Source organism: Giraffa tippelskirchi, chromosome 13 (assembly GCF_054371585.1).
Source record: "Giraffa tippelskirchi isolate mGirTip1 chromosome 13, T2T-mGirTip1v1.2.pri, whole genome shotgun sequence".
In the NCBI taxonomy this organism is placed as follows: domain Eukaryota; kingdom Metazoa; phylum Chordata; class Mammalia; order Artiodactyla; family Giraffidae; genus Giraffa; species Giraffa tippelskirchi.
Window position 1 is genome coordinate 50,040,667 of NC_137287.1, and position 16,490 is coordinate 50,057,156.

General features: G+C 40.9%; 1 protein-coding gene and 1 long non-coding RNA gene across 2 annotated transcripts in view; one reads left to right on the forward strand and one right to left on the reverse strand.

Annotated features, from left to right (window-relative positions):
• PLCB1 (phospholipase C beta 1) overlaps positions 1–16,490 on the reverse strand; it is an 859,183-nt gene that overhangs the window by 330,413 nt on the left and 512,280 nt on the right. The window lies entirely within an intron of this gene.
• Positions 3,415–5,887, forward strand: LOC145531198 (uncharacterized). The gene is made up of 2 exons (XR_014072269.1): positions 3,415–5,041; positions 5,435–5,887. It is a non-coding gene; the product is annotated as an uncharacterized LOC145531198 (long non-coding RNA).

A 16,490-nucleotide genomic window follows, 5' to 3' on the forward strand; every position in this document is an offset into this window, starting at 1 on the left:
CTCATCCTCTACACTTTTATGAACTCCTAAACTAAAACATACCATGTGATGCTGCAGACATATGTCTCAAAGATTCCACAGTGTGTTTATATAAGGGTCTCAGTTTTTATAGCTCAGACTTTTGAGTTAATATCATGGTTCTGGATTTCTGGACTCACAAATTAAATTTGTGAGTGCTGTTTGCTTAAAAGGTATAGAGGGAAACTTAAATTGCTCTTAATCTAATTTTCATCAAAACAAATATTGCAACAAATGTGAAAAGGAGACCTATTGAACCTGCAAATTTAATATAACAAGTTTTTCCTATTTGAGAGTGATCACTAGGGTCTATGGCACATTGGGATTTGTCATGGTGAGTATTAGACTATCCAAGGCCATCAGGGAGTAGGGAAATTAGCAAGCCTTGCCTAGCCACTGGCCCGGCATCTGCTTTTAAAGGCAAATTTCCTTTTCTACTCTGTATCATGTTGATAAGAAATCTTCCAACATCACATTTAGTTGTTTAACATGTTTTCTTTGTGAAAAATGTGCCTAGAATAAAAGCCTAAGACTGAGATTGGTGAAATGATCCAGAAAATTGACTCTTCAGACACATCTTATGTGGTATCAAGGACATGTCAACTCTGTAAATCATACTGATTTTCCAAAAGTCAGACAGTGGAAACAATATCATAAAATGTCTTTGACCCAGTTTAATTGATGTGATTAATCAATGAGGCATGTTTACTCACTAGGTCTGCATGCATTCAGGGGGTGTTAATTGAATCTGGGGGTGCTGAGCTGGGTGCTAGAGTGAATTGAAATACAATATTGAATAAGACATGGTTCCTTCTCTCAAGGAATTTTTACAATTTGGCAGGAAATATAAAATGTGAAAACCATGAAGAGGTATTAATAAACTGTCAAATTTGTATAGAGAGGAAGCAATAAATTTCATTCGAGAAGAACTGGAAATAAGAGGTAGTGTCCAAATTTGAATTTAAAGAATGGAGAATATTGAACACATGGAGCTTCAAGGAGCAGGAGCTGTTAATGAACAGGGGTTGCCTCAAGTTTGGGAAACAGTGGAAGTAATACTTAAAAAAAATCGCATGAGGACTCAGAGGATAAGGACTTAGCTTGGCATTCTCAGGTCAGTTCAGCTCACTTGCTCACTTGTGTCTGACTCTTTGTGACCCCATAGACTGCAGCACGACAGGCCTCCCTGTCCATCACCAACTCCCGGAGCTTATACAAACTCATGTCCATCTAGTCGGTGATGCCATCAAACCATCTCATCCTCTGTCGTCCCTTCTCCTTCCAGCTTCAATCTTTCCCAGCATCAGGATCTTTTCCAATGAGTTGGTTCTTCACATCAGGTGGCCAAGGTATTAGGGGTTCAGCTTCAGCATCTGTCCTTCCAATGAATATTCAGGACTAATTTCCTTTAGGAGTAACTGTAGTGACTGGATATCCTTGTAGTCCAGGGGACTATCAAAAGTCTTTTCCAACACGAAGTTCAAATGCATCAATTCTTCAGTGCTCAGCTTTCTTAATAGTCCAACTCTCACATCCATACATGACTACTGGAAAAACCATCGCTTTGACTAGATGGACCTTTGTTGGTAAAGTAATGTCTCTGCTTTTTAATATGCTGTCTAGGTTGGTCATAGCTTTTCTTTCAAGGAGTAAGCATCTTTTAATTTCACCATTGCAGTCACCATCTGCAGTGATTTTGGAGCCCAAGAAAATAAAGTCTGTCACTGTTTCCACTGTTTCTTCATCTATTTGCCATGAAGTGATGGGACTGGATGCCATGATCTTAGCTTTCTGAACGTTTAGGTTTAAGCCGACTTTTTCACTCTCCTCTTTCACTTTCATCAAGAGGCTCTTTAGTTCTTCTTTGCTTTCTGCCATAAGTGTGACATCATCTGCATATCTGAGGTTATTGATATTTCTCCTGGCAATCTTGATACCAGCTCGTGCTTCCTCCAGCCCAGCATTTCTCATGATGTACTCTGAATATAAGTTAAATAATCAGAGTGACAGTATACTGCCTTGATGTACTTCTTTCCCGATTTGGAACCAGTCTGTTGTTCCACGTCCAATTCTAACTGTTGCTTCTTGATCTGCAAAAAGATTTCTCAAGATGCAGGTCAGGTGGTCTGGTATTTCCATCTCTTGAAGAATTTTCCACAGTTTGTTGTGATTCATGCAGTCAAAGCCTTTGGTATAGTTAATAAAGCAGAAGAAGATGTTTTTCTGGAACTCTTTCTTTTTTGATGATGCAACATATGTTGGCAATTTGATCTCTGGTTCCTCTGCCTTATCTAAGTACAGCTTGAACATCTGGAAGTTCACAGTTCACATACTATTGAAGCCTGGCTTGGAGGATTTTGAGCATTACTTTACTAGCCTATGTGATGAATGCAATTGTGTGGTAGTTTGACCATTCTTGGGCATTGCCTTTCTTTGGGATTGGAATGAAAACTGACCTTTTCCAGTCCTGTGGCCACCGATGAGTTTTCCAGATTTGGGGGCATATTGAGAACAGCCCTTTCACAGCATCATCTTTTAAGATTTGAAATAACTCAACTGGAATTCCGTCACCTCTACTAGCTTTGTTCATAGTGATGTTTCCTAAGGCCCACTTGACTTCACGTTCTACGATGTCTGACTAGGTGAGTGATCACTCCATTGTGGTTATCTGGGTTGTTAAGATCTTTTCGGTATAGTTCTTCTTTTTTTTTCTTTTTGTCATTCTATCTCCATTTCTTTTTTTCTTTTCTTTTTTTTATTTTAGTTGGGGGCTAATTACTTTACAATACTGTAGCAGTTTTTGCCATACATTGACATGAATCAGCCATGGGTTTACATGTGTTCCCCATCCTGAACCCCCCTCCCACCTCCCTCTCCATCCCATCCCTCTGGGTCAACCCATTGCCCCAGTCCTGAGCATTTGTCTCATGCATCGAACCTGGAATGGTGTTCTGTTTCACATATGATAATATACATGTTCCAATGCTATTCTCTCAGAACATCCCACCCTCACCTTCTCCCTCAGAGTCCATAAGACTGTTCTATGCATCTGTGTCTCTTATTCTGTCTCGCATGTAGGGTAGTTCTTCTGTGTATTCTTGCCACCTCTTCTTAATATCTTCTGCTTCTGTTAGGTCCATACCATTTCTGCCCTTTATTGTGCTCATCTTTGCATGAAATGTTCCCTTGGTATCTCTAATTTTCTTGAAGAGATCTCTAGTCTTTCCCATTCTAATGTTTTACTCTATTTCCTTGCATTGATCACTGTGGAATGCTTTCTTATCTCTCTGTGCTGTCCTTTGTAACTCTGCCTTCAAATGGGTATATCTTTTCTTTTCTCCTTTGCCTTTAGCTTCTCTTCTTTTCTCAGCTATTTGTAAGGCCTCGTCATTCAAGTATTTTGCCTTTTTTTGCATTTCATTTTCTTGGGGATGGTCTTGATCACTGCCTCCTGTACAATGCCACAAACCTCCATCCATAGTTCATCAGGCACTCTGTCTATCAGATCTAATCCCTTCAATATATTTGTCACTTCCATTGTAAGGGATTTGATTTGGGCCATGCCTGAATGGTCTAGTGATTTTCCCTACTTTCTTCAATTTAATTCTGAATTTGGCAATAAGGAGTTCATGATCTGAGCCACAGTCAGGTCCTGGTCTTGTTTTTGCTGGCTGTATAGAGCTTCTCCATCTTTGGGTGCAAAGAATATAATCAATCTGATTTCAGTATTGACCATCTAGTGATGTCGATGTGTAAAGTCTTCTCTTGTGTTGTTGGAAGAGGGTGTTTGCTATGACCAGGGCATTCTCTTGGCAATGCTCTGTTAGCCTTTGCCCTGCTTCGTTTTTTACTCCAAGGCCAAATTTGCCTGTTACTCCAGGTAGCTCTTCACTTCCTACTTTTGCATTCCAGTCCCCTATAATGAAGAGAATATCTTTTGGGGGTGGTGTTTCTAGAAGGTTTTGTATGTCTTCATAGAACTGTTCAGCTTCAGCTTCTTCAGCATTACTGGTTGGGGTGTAGACTTGGATTACTGAGATATTGAATGGTTTGCCTTGGAATTGAACAGAGATCATTCTGTCATTTTTGAGATTTCATACAAGTATTATATTTTGGACTCTTTTGTTGACTAGGATGGCTACTCCATTTCTTCTAATGGATTCCTGCCCACAGTAGAAGATATAATGGTCATCTGAGTTCAAGCCACCCATTCCAGTCCATTTTAGTTCACTGATTCTTAAAATGTCCATGTTTACTCTTGCCATCTCCTGTTTGACCACTTCCAACTTGCCTTGATTCATGGACCTAACATTCCAGTTTCCTATGCAGTATTGCTCTTTACAGCATTGGACTTTACTTCCATCACCTGTCACATCCACAAGTGGGTATTGATTTAGCTTTGGCTCCTTCTTTTCATTCTTTTTGGAGTTATTTCCCCACTTTTCTCTAGCAGTATATTGAGCCCCTACAGACCAAGGGAGTTCATCTTTCAGTGTCATACCTTTTTACCTTTTCATACCAAGAGGGTGGAGGAATAGGATGGGGAGAGTACTGTCTCCTCCACAAATTCATCAAAAGATCATTTGAATGCTGAGCAACTTCCACAAAACAACTTCTGAACACTTACAGAGGACACCAGACACCCAGAAAGGCAGCCCATTCTCTTCGAAAGGAGGTAGGAAAAAATATAAAAGACAAAAAGAGAGACAAAAGACTTATGGATAGAGACCTGTCCTGGGGAGGGAGTCATGAAGGAGAAGTTTCCACACAGTCGGAAACCCTCTAACTGACGGGTCTGTGGGGAGTTTTGGGATCTCAGAAGGCAACATAACTGGGAGAAAACACAAAAAACCCACATAATACACAGCTAACCACAAATGCAGAAAAGAGAACTTTCCCATGAAAGATTCTAACCTAAAAACCTAATGGGCAGCCTGGCACACTCACAGAACAAAGGATTGAGTGACTACCAAAGGAGAGCTACCTGGCTGGGTATCGGCCCTCTCCACAGAGAGGCAGGCTTGTGATAGCCAGAGTCAGAAGGCAAGGGACTGCTACAATCTCAGCCTCAGAGATGGCATCTTCCACCAAACTGTGAGCAGGCTCCCAGCTGCTATCTATGCCTTCCTGAGATCCTGGATGGTTGATGTCCTCCAGGAGGTTAGCAGCCTGAGATCAGCTCCCCAGAGGAGACATACAGCACACCTGAGATGGTGCTTTCGCGGCACACTGGGAAACTGAGCAGCCAGGACCAGGGAAGTGATTAAGACACACAGCCCACCTGGGACAGTGCGCTCACCAAGCACCTGGTCGCCTGAGCTGCTCAGAGCTGGGAAGGCACAAAATGCACACTCAACCCACAGAGACTGAGCCAGAAGTGTGTCTGAGTGCCTCCTGTGGAGGTATGGGTCAGCAGTGGCCTGCCGCAGAGGCTCTGGGTACAACAGACCTGCATGGGTATGGCAAGAACCCTCTTGGAGGAGGTTGCTATTAACCCCACCATAGAGCCACGAGAACTTACACAGGACTGGGGAAATAGACTCTTGGAGGGCACAAACAAAACCTTGTGCACACCAGGACCCAGGAGAAAGGAGCAGTGACCACACAAGAAACTGACCCAGACTTGCCCAGGAGTCTCTGGCAGAGGCGTGGGTCAGTGGTGGCCTGCTGCAGGGTCAGGGGCACTGAGTGCAGCAATGCATGCATGGGACCTCTTGGGGGAGGTCACCATTATTTTCATTACCTCCGCCATAGTTTGGCCTTAGGTCAAGCAACAGGGAGGGAACATAGCCCCGCTCATCAACAGAAAATTGGATTAAAGATTTACTAAACATGGCCCCGCCCATCACAATGATACCCAGTTTCCCCCTCAGTCAGTCTCTCCCATCAGGAAGCTTCCAGAAGCCTCTTATCCTTCTCCATCAGAGGGCAGACAGACTGAAAACCACAATCACAGGAAACTAACCAATCTGATCACATGTACCACAGCCTTGTCTAACTCAGTGAAACTATGAGCCATGCCATGTAGGGCCACCCAAGACAGACGGGTCATGGTGGAGAGTTCTGACTAAATGTGGTCCACTGGAGAAGGGAATGGCAAACCATTTCAGTATTCTTGCCTTGAGAACCCCGGGAACAGTATGAAAAGGAAGAAACTTGGCATTCTAGGTTGTGACAATTCACCCAAGACTTGAGGGAAAGGAAAAGAATTGAAGTCAAGAAAGGTAAAAACTTGGTAGTTCTAAAAAGATGTATGAATATGATTAAAGGTGTGGAGACATGAACCAACATGGTATACCAGAAATTAGACACTGTTGGGTTGTAACGGAGTAAAATGTGTATACAGCACCATGCAAAGAGAAGAGGTTGTAGTTTTTTCCCACTCCATCTCATCCTGAACAATTCTGCAAGAGGCTGGTCTAAGGATGAGTCAAACAGTGACATCTTCTAAGGCGTGCGTATTTAAGTTAGTAAACTTGAGGAGTGGCAATGGAGTCCACCCCTTATGGCCCTCGCTCATATGATGGCATGGTGGCACTGGCTTGAGTTGTGACTTACTTCTGGCAGCTAAGAGATCCCGAAAGGATCTAGATTTTGGTCCTAGAATTTGCAGATATTCATCCAGAACAGAAGTGCTAAGAGTTTGGGATGTGTTTTGCTCCAGAAAGTGGGCAAAATCTCCAAGTATCACATTGAGACTGTGACTATCACCTGGGTAAGAGTGCCCAGTGGGGATGATGAGAGGGTGAGCTCTTCCAAGTAGCAAAAGGTAATGAGTCTTGAGATAATGGTGGATGAAAGAGATGTTTAAAATAGGCAATGAAAGGTACTATGACTTACTAGGCATAGTATTAAGGGAAAAAATTATTCCACAGATAAATTACAATCTAGGAAAATCTATAGTGTAAGGTCAGATGGTGGTTACTTTTAATGGGGAGATAATTGAGGGAGCTTTCTGGAGTACTAGAAATGTTCTATCTCTATATAAGTGATGATTGTGTGTGTGCATGTGTCTATAAATTTATCAAGACATACACCTAAGATTTAGTCACTATACTCAATGTAAGTTATACCCTAATAAAATTTAAGAAGGTGAAGTTGCTCAGTCATGTCCAACTCTTTGCGACCCCATGGAGTGTCACCTACCAGATTCCTCCGTCCAAAATTTAAGAAAGAGGAAACTAAAGATGAGATATTCACAATTTCTGGTTCTGAATCCTACTGCTGATATGATTTATGTGTTTCCATATCTATAGAATTCCTATTTGGAATGGAACAATGCATCCTACTAGTTACTATTCCTTCATATTTTGGATATCATCAAATATTGCCACTTGTTTATAATCCTTCTTATATGATCTGTCCATGTTTTAAAAATTTGTGTTATTTTTTAAATAGTTATTCAAAATGATTCTTATTAATAAACTAATTTCAGAAGTGTTCTTCCTGCAGTCAACTTACAAATGCAAATAGAAACTAATATTATTTTTCACTGCTAAAGTGCTTCATTTCATTTGTCTAAGGTCTTTGTGTTTTGCCCCGGAAACACTCATTTAAATGCAGGTGTGAGGATGCATAAGCTTCTTAGCAGTGACTCAGAGTGCTGACGGGCCCCTTATTATGATTTTTCTAGATGGAGAAGAATGGTTCAGCATGTTAAGAAGAATGGTTCAGCATGTTAAGTAGCTACAGATGGTATAATTCAGCCCTTAATGGCTGCTCCACGTGATTGCCTACTGCCACTAAATTGCTCTACCTTAAATGTCATGCGAATACACTGGAGTTTCATTTCTCCTTCTCTCAACTTAGTTAAATAAAGGAGGATCCAAAGTTCAAAATGCAAAATTGAAAACTCCCCTCAAAAACATTTTGAGGTTACTACTAGATATGTACAAAGGAAGGAGGGAGGATTACAAATGAGATTCCAGAAAGCTCAAGAATCAAAAGGATGCTCTTTGCTCAGAGGAAGGATGAAGATCAAAAGTTCTCTCAACAATTCCTTAATTAGTACATGAGATAAACCAGGGATCCTTTGTTCATTCAACGGAGGTTATTCTGGAATGGGTATGATAAGTCATGTTCCCAAAAGCAGAGCCTAAAATGGGGAGTCTCTTATGCTGTTTTTCAGATTCTTTTCCCTTATAGGTTATTATAGAGTTCTCTGTGCTATATAGTAGGTCCTTGTTGGTTATCTGTTTTATATATAGGGGTGTACATATGTTAATCCCAGACTCCTAATTTATTCCCTGCCTCTTTCCCCTTTGGTAACTGTAAGTTTGTTTTCTATGTCTGTGGCTCTATTTCTGTTTTGTAAATGAGTTCATTCGTATCTTTTTTTAAAGATTTTATATATAAATGATATCATATGATATTTGTCTTTCTCAGTCTGGCTTACTTCACTGAGTATGAAAATCTCCAGGTCAAGATGGGAGCTCTTAAGCCAATGATTTTTTTTTTTAATAAATTTATTTATTTTAGTTGGGTGCTAATTACTTTACAATACTGTAGTGGTTTTTGCCATACATTGACATGAATCAGCCATGGGTTTACATGTGTTCCCCATCCTGAACCCCCCTCCCACCTCCCTCTGCATCCCATCCCTCTGGGTCATCCCATTGCCCCAGCCCTGAGCATTTGTCTCATGCATTGAACCTGGAATGGTGTTCTGTTTCACATATGATAATATACATGTTTCAATGCTATTCTCTCAGAACGTCCCACCCTCACCTTCTCCCTCAGAGTCCATAAAATTGTTCTATGCATCTGTGTCTCTTATTCTGTCTTGCATATAGGGTTATCATTACCATCTTTCAAATTCCATATATATGCATTAGTATACTGTATTGTTGTTTTTCTTTCTGGCTTACTTCACTCTGTATAATGGGCTCCAGTTTCATCCATCTCAGTAGAACCGATTCAAATGTATTTTTTTTTAATGGCTGAGTAATATTCCATTGTGTATATGTACCACAGCTTCCTTATCCATTCGTCTGATGATGGACATCTAGGTTGCTTCCATGTCCTGGCTATTGTAAACAGTGCTGTGATGAACATTGGGGTGCACGCGTCTCTTTCAATTCTGGTTTCTTCGGTGTGTATGCCCAGCAGTGGGAATGCTGGATCATATGGCAGTTCTATTCCCAGTTTTTTAAGGAATCTCCACACTGTTCTCCATAGTGGCTGTACTAGTTTGCATTCCCACCAACAGTGTAAGAGGGTTCCCTTTTCTCCACACCCTTTCCAGCATTTATTGCTTGTAGACTTTTGGATAGCAGCCATTCTGATTGGCGTGAAATGGTACCTCATTCTGGTTTTGATTTGCATTTCTCTAATAATGAGTGATATTGAGCACATTTTCATGTGTTTGTTAGCCATCTGTATGTCTTCTTTGGAGAAATGTCTGTTTAGTTCTTTGGCCCATTTTTTGATTGGGTCGTTTATTTTTCTGGAATTGAGCTGTAGGAGTTGCTTGTATATTTTTGAGATTAATTGTTTGTCTGTTGCTTCATTTACTATTATTTTCTCCCATTCCGAGGGCTGTCTTTTCACCTTGCTTATAGTTTCCTTTTTTGTACAAAAGCTTTTAAGTTTAATTAGGTCCAATTTGTTTATTTTTGCTTTTATTTCCAATATTCTGGGAGGTGGGTCATAGAGGATCCTGCTGTGGTTTATGTCGGAGTGTGTTTTGCCTATGTTTTCCTCTAGGAGTTTTATAGTGTCAGGTCTTATGTTTAGATCTTTAATCCATGTTGAGTTTATTTTTGTGTATGGTGTTAGAAAGTGTTCTAGTTTCATTCTTTTACAAGTGGTTGACCAGTTTTCCCAGCACCACTTGGTAAAGAGATTGTCTTTTCTCCATTGTATATTCTTGCCAACTTTGTCAAAGATAAGGTGTCCATAGGTGCGTGGATTTATCTCTGGGCTTTCTATTTTGTTCAATTGATCTATATTTCTATCTTTGTGCCAGTACCATCCTGTCTTGATGACTGTGGCTTTGTAGTAGAGCCTGAAGTCAGGCAGGTTGATTCCTCCAGTTCCATTCTTCTTTCTCAAGATTGCTTTGGCTATTCGAGGTTTCTTATATTTCCATACAAACTGTGAAATGATTTGTTCTAGTTCTGTGAAAAATACCATTGGTAGCTTGATAGGGATTGCATTGAATCTATAGATTGCTTTGGGTAGCATACTCATTTTCACTATATTAATTCTTCCAATCCATGAACACGGTATATTTCTCCATCTGTTTGTGTCCTCTTTGATTTCTTTCATCAGTGTTTCATAGTTTCCTGTATATAAGTCTTTTGTTTCTTTAGGTAGATATATTCCTAAGTATTTTATTCTTTTTGTTGCAATGGTCATATATAGCTTTTATTATGTTGAGCAAATATTAAAAACAGCAAGGGAAAAACAACAAATCACACACAAGGGGATCCCCATAAAGATAACCGCTGATCTTTCAATAGAAACCCTTCAGGCTAGAAGGGAATGGCAGGACATACTTAAAGTAATGAAAGAGAATGATCTACAACCCAGATTACTGTACCCAGCAAGGATCTCATTCAGATATGAAGGAGAATTCAAAAGCTTTACAGACAAGCAAGAGCTGAGGGAATTCAGCACCACTAAACCAACTCTCCAACAAATGCTAAAGGATCTTCTCTAAACAGGAAACACAGAAAGGATGTTTAAACACGAACTCAAAACAACAAAGTAAATGGCAATGGGATCATACTTATCAATAATTACCTGAAATGTAAATGGTTTGAATGCCCCAACCAAAAGACAAAGACTGGCTGAATGGATACAGAAACAAGACCCCTATCTATGCTGTGTACAAGAGACCCACCTCAAAACAAGGGACACATGTAGACTGAAAGTGAAGGGCTGGAAAAAGATATTTCATGCAAACGGAGACCAAAAGAAAGCAGGAGTCGCAATACTCCTTTCAGATAAAATAGACTTTAAAATAAAGGCTGTGAAAAGAGACAAAGAAGGATACTACATAATGATCAAAGGATCAATCTAAGAAGAAGATATAACAATTATAAATATACATGCACCCAACATAGGGGCACCACAATATGTAAGGGAAATACTAACAAGTATGAAAGGGGAAATTAACAATAACACAATAATAGTAAGAGACTTAAATACTCCACTCACACATATGGATAGATCAACTAAACAGAAAATTAACAAGGAAACACAAACTTTAAATTATCCAATAGACAAGTTAGATTTAATTGATATTTACAGGACATTCCACCCCAAAACAATCAATTTCACCTTTTTCTCAAGTGCACACAGAACTTTCTCCAGGTTAGATCACATCCTGGGCCATAAATCTAGCCTTGGTAAATTCAAAAAAATTGAAATCATCCCAATCATCTTCTCTGACCACAATGCAGTAAGATTAGACCTCAATTACAGGAAAAAAAACTATTAAAAATTCCAACATATGGAGGCTAAAGAACACGCTTCTGAATAACCAACAAATCACAGAAGAAATCAAAAAAGAAATCAAAATATGCATAGAAACGAATGAAAATGAAAACATAACAACCCCAAATCTATGGAACACTGTACAAGCAGTGCTAAGGGGAAGATTCACAGCAATACAGGCTCACCTCAAGAAACAAGAAAAAAGCCAAATAAATAACCTAACTCTACACCTAAAGCAACTAGAAAAGGAAGAAATGAAGAACCCCAGGGTTAGTAGAAGGAAAAAAATCTTAAAAATTAGGGCAGAAATAAATGCCAATGATTTTTTAAAAGAGACTCTTAGGAAAAAACACATAAAGACATAAGAGAAGCAAGATGGGGAAGGGGAAGCAGGTGGGCAAGGACGTGATTTCATCTGTGACTAGTTTCAGCATGATCCCAGAGGGAGTACTGGACACACAGGGTATCACAGTGTTGTCCCAGCTTGTGGCAGGAGAGCTGACCTTGGATGCTACTCCTGTGAGTCAGTCATTGGCTACAGGCCACCACTGGGTACAGGATATTACCATCCAGGCCTTTCCAGACAAGGCAGCTCCCATCAGCTGAGGACACTTCTCAGCTGAAGGGGATGGCTAAGAGTTGTTAGCAGCCAGGACACACAGCATCTGGAGGATAGATGCACCACCGTAGAAAAGGTATGGTGTAGAGCAACAACTGAACCTCCATTGACTGGGCCCATGAAGCAATGTCTGTTACACTTTTTCAACTCAGCTTTGGGCAGTGGTGTCCTCGTAAACGTTTAAAACCCAGTTCTGGGGTGGCCCCGATTTGTAGTACTACTTGCCAATTTCTAGCATAGGAATTCTACCAGCATAGCCAATTCTGACCTGTCAGCCTAACTCCCTAAATATGGAGCTGGGAAGAAACGAGCAGAATTAGCTCTTGTGAGCTGATGCGAGTTGCTACCAGCATGACTCTGGCTTACAGCATTCACATTTTATTCCTTATCCTGCCAAATCAAGATTCACAGTCTTTGGAACTGAATGGTAGCTGAGATACAGAAGTTTGGAAGAGTCTAGATCTCTCTAATCCAGATTTCTGAATTCAGAGGAGAACAACTCGTTAACCATGTCTTTGCAGGTGGTATAGCAAAGCAGACCTAAGGGTGACCAGCCATCCTTGTTTACCTGGGCTATCTCAGTTTTGGCACAGAAATTTTCTCTTGCATCCAAGGGAAACTCAATCCTGGACAGGCAACCTTGGCTGGTGGGCCAATCTAGCATTCCCCATAAAGTGCTATATGTTTTAATATTGTTCTTTCTGATTGCCCACAGTAACTGTCTATATTATGCATTGAAACATTTAGTTCTATTCTGATGAAAAGTTCATCTCATAGTCATTTGAACTCAAGATATCCAAAATTGAGCCAATTATCTTTATCCCCAAACTTATTCCTTATAATCATTTCTTAATGATCCAAGCAAGATTTTGAGATCTTCACATTCCATATCCAAATGGTCACCGAATCACTTCTGTTAACAGTCATTGGCCAGAGCTAATTACACGGCTCCAATTTAACTGCAAGGAAAACTGGGAAATGCGGGAAAGCGTGTGGGACATGTAATTAGCACAGTGGTTTCAACTGCATGAGTGTGTACTAAGGACCAGGCCCTGCACTAGGTGCTGGGGAACAGATGGGAAAAAGACAGATAGAATCCCTACCCTCAGGGAGTATAGGGTCCTCTATAGTAGAGCCCCCAAAACCTTTCAAAAATGAAGCTTTTTCATATTATTTTTCCAATTAAAACTCATAAATTGTCCGTTATTGTTGGTGGAGTAAATTCCTTAGTACAGCATTTAAGACCCTCCTTGATTGTGAACTTCCTGCTTAGCCTAATTTCTCACCACTTTTCCATAGGTATCCCAGGTTCTGGTCATACAGGAAGGGTTTCCAGCTCCTTATGACACACTAATTTCTACTTCTGTGCCATTGAACATACAGTTCCCACTGCCTGAGATATTACCCACACTCAAGTGTCAAATTCATCCTTGAAGGTCCATCTTGAAGGTCTATCCAAAGCTGTTTGTGACTCATTTCAACAGAGTTGACTTCTAACTGTAGCTCAATCATTTGTTTTCCTATAATTTGTGCTCAGTAAATTGTGAGCCCCTTGAGAGTCTAAGTGCCATTTGATTAAAATCCCACAGCATTTATCACAGTGCCTGGCACATAGCAGGTACTAAATAAATCATCATTAAAGTGTATTTAGCTGACACTGCCTTCTACTTATCTGAGGTAGCTTCCCCTGGTCCATTCAGAGAGTATGTCATATATTTTTCACACACATTTAGCAGAATGCTAAGATGGTCCTGCGTTAATGTTGAACACCAGAAAGAAAATCCCAGAAAAAAGACAGGATAGCCAGAAGTCAAATGGGACTGAGAAATCCTTTAAAAATATTTTGAGAATGCCGTGGTCATTGTAGTACCAGCAGGGCCAGTTTACATGATTTTATGAAATAAAGTTGAGACTTACTGAACTTTCTCAGGACAGTAATGTATTATTGGTTTAGGAATATAATTTTCCTGGCCGAAGAATTGATGCTTTTGAACTGTGGTGTTGGAGAAGACTCTTGAGAGTCCCTTGGACTGCAAGGAGATCCAATCGATCCATCCTAAAAGAGATCAATTCTGGGTGTTCATTGGAAGGTCTGATGTTGAAGCTGAAACTCCAATACTTTGGCCACCTCATGCGAAGAGTTGACTCATTGGAAAAGACCCTAATGCTGAGTAGGATTTGGGGCGGGAAGAGAAGGGGACGACAGAGGATGAGATGGTTGGATGGCATCACCGACTCGATGGACATGGGTTTGGGTGGACTCCGGGAGTTGGTGATGGACAGAGAGGCCTGGCGTGCTGCAATTCATGGGGTTGCAAAGAGTCGGACACGACTGAGCGACTGAACTCAATTGAACTGAATGGGGGTTATATTAACCATGCCTTTTTATTTTCTACTTTTCTGATGTTCGACATCTCCTCAGACCTTGATGGCACTGAAGGGAGTGCCCCTTCCAGGGCTAACTTCCCAGCCTAACTTCCTGGCCCCTTGCAGGCCTAGAACAGTAAACAGTTCATGCTGAAGGTCCATATACAAACCAACCAATTCAGAGCCACACCCCCAGCCCACCCCACTTCCTCTGTTGGGTCCTTCTACTCCCTGCCCTGATCACCCAGAGCTAACGCTTTCACCCCTGATCCCACTGAAATTATTCAAACCAGCCAATTCTTGGCCTGCTTACCCCACACCTCACCCATTCCTTCCAGCAGAAGCCACAGTAATGGTTCTTGTCTATATTTTTCCTTTTCCGTCTTCTCCTCCTGACTGACCCCGCTGTTGCTCCATAAGGCCCACTGTGGCATGGCATGTGCCCTCCTTTCGGGCACTATGAGTAGCAAACTCTCTTTCCAGTGGCAGTTGTCTTCCAACTGTTGGTCTCACCATAACTAATAATAGTAAAACCTACATTGTCAAACAGGGGTGGGATCATCTTCCATGGGCCAGAATGTAGGAAGGACTTACAGGCATGTAGGACATGTAGGGTTCTAGTCCCCCATCAAGAAGATACAGGCGTGATATAAGAGGTAGATAATCTGCAAAATGGCTGTCATGATTCTGCTCTCTGTAACAAGGCCGTTGCAAGGTTTCCTTCCCTCATGCCAGTCTCTCCCGCCCCAACAACTAACTCTGGGTTTGGCTAATGGGACAGCAGTGAATGTGATGCTAACAGAGGTTTTAAAACCTTCTGCCCATTGGTCGTACCCTCCCTTGCTGCTGGGAATGCTTCTGCTACCATCTGAACAAACTCAAGTCAGCCCACTGGAAGATAAAGATTTCTTGGCAAGAGGTCTCAGCTATCCTAGCTGAGAGCCTAGACATGTGAGTGAGGTCACTGTTGCCTGTCAAGATGCTACCTCAGATTAGATCTGCCTTGTCAATCTGTAGAATAGTGAGAAATAATAAGCATTTATTGTCCCATTCTATTACATGCAGCTGAGGAGACTGCCTTCCAGAGCATTGTTAAGTCTACAGTCATACTAGCAATTGGAAACACTGCATATAATTCTAGAGAACTCAAGAGGCAGGCCAGGTGCTTTCCTCTGTAGTTGCTCAATTCTTGTTATGGGAAAAAAATGAAGAGATCATAGTTTGAACATTCTCAGAACTTTAAAAAAAATCTATTGTATTTTTTACTTTAATTTGATACCATATCCTTAAAATAGAATCATGGGCATATTTGAAGAATCTCTGTTCATTGCCCAGGTGCTTTTATACTTATAATTAACAAGTGACAATTAATTCTATATTTTCATATTGAGAAATCAAATTGCATCGGTAGGAATTATCGTATTAATACTATGTAACAAACCGCCCCAGCAAATAATGGCTTAAAACAACAGGCAGCTCTTTGGCTCTCACTTCTGTAGATGTGTTGTGTGGTTCTGCTGGTCCCGACCTGGCATGCTCATGTGCCTGCAGGTAGAAGTGCTGTCAGCTGACTGAGGCTGGTCTTGGCTGAGACAGCTGTGGGTACCAGCTCCACTCCATGTGTTTCCTCTTCAAGCAAGTTAGCCTGGGCAAGTTCTCATCGCATCAGAGGGCAACTCTAAGAATAAACCTGACTGCACTGTGAATTCATGTCTGTGAATCTCACATTAGCCAGCATTTTATTTGCCACTGTGAATCACATTGGTTGAGCTCAAAGTCAGAGCAGAAGGCAATTATAAAGTTACATGTCTAAGGGCATGGCTATAGGGGGAGGGAGGGCATGACAGTGGAGAGCTGCGGCCAGGAAAGCAATCAATCTCCCAACAGAGCAAACAGCAGCAAGAATATCTAAAGGAAAATAGGTGCTCTGAAAACAAACTAGATTAATATTCTACCATCTTTCATGAGTGCTTGGGAATACAGACTTATATTTATTAAATTAATTCCACTGAACTAATATTTATTCCTATCAAGATGTTGTAAC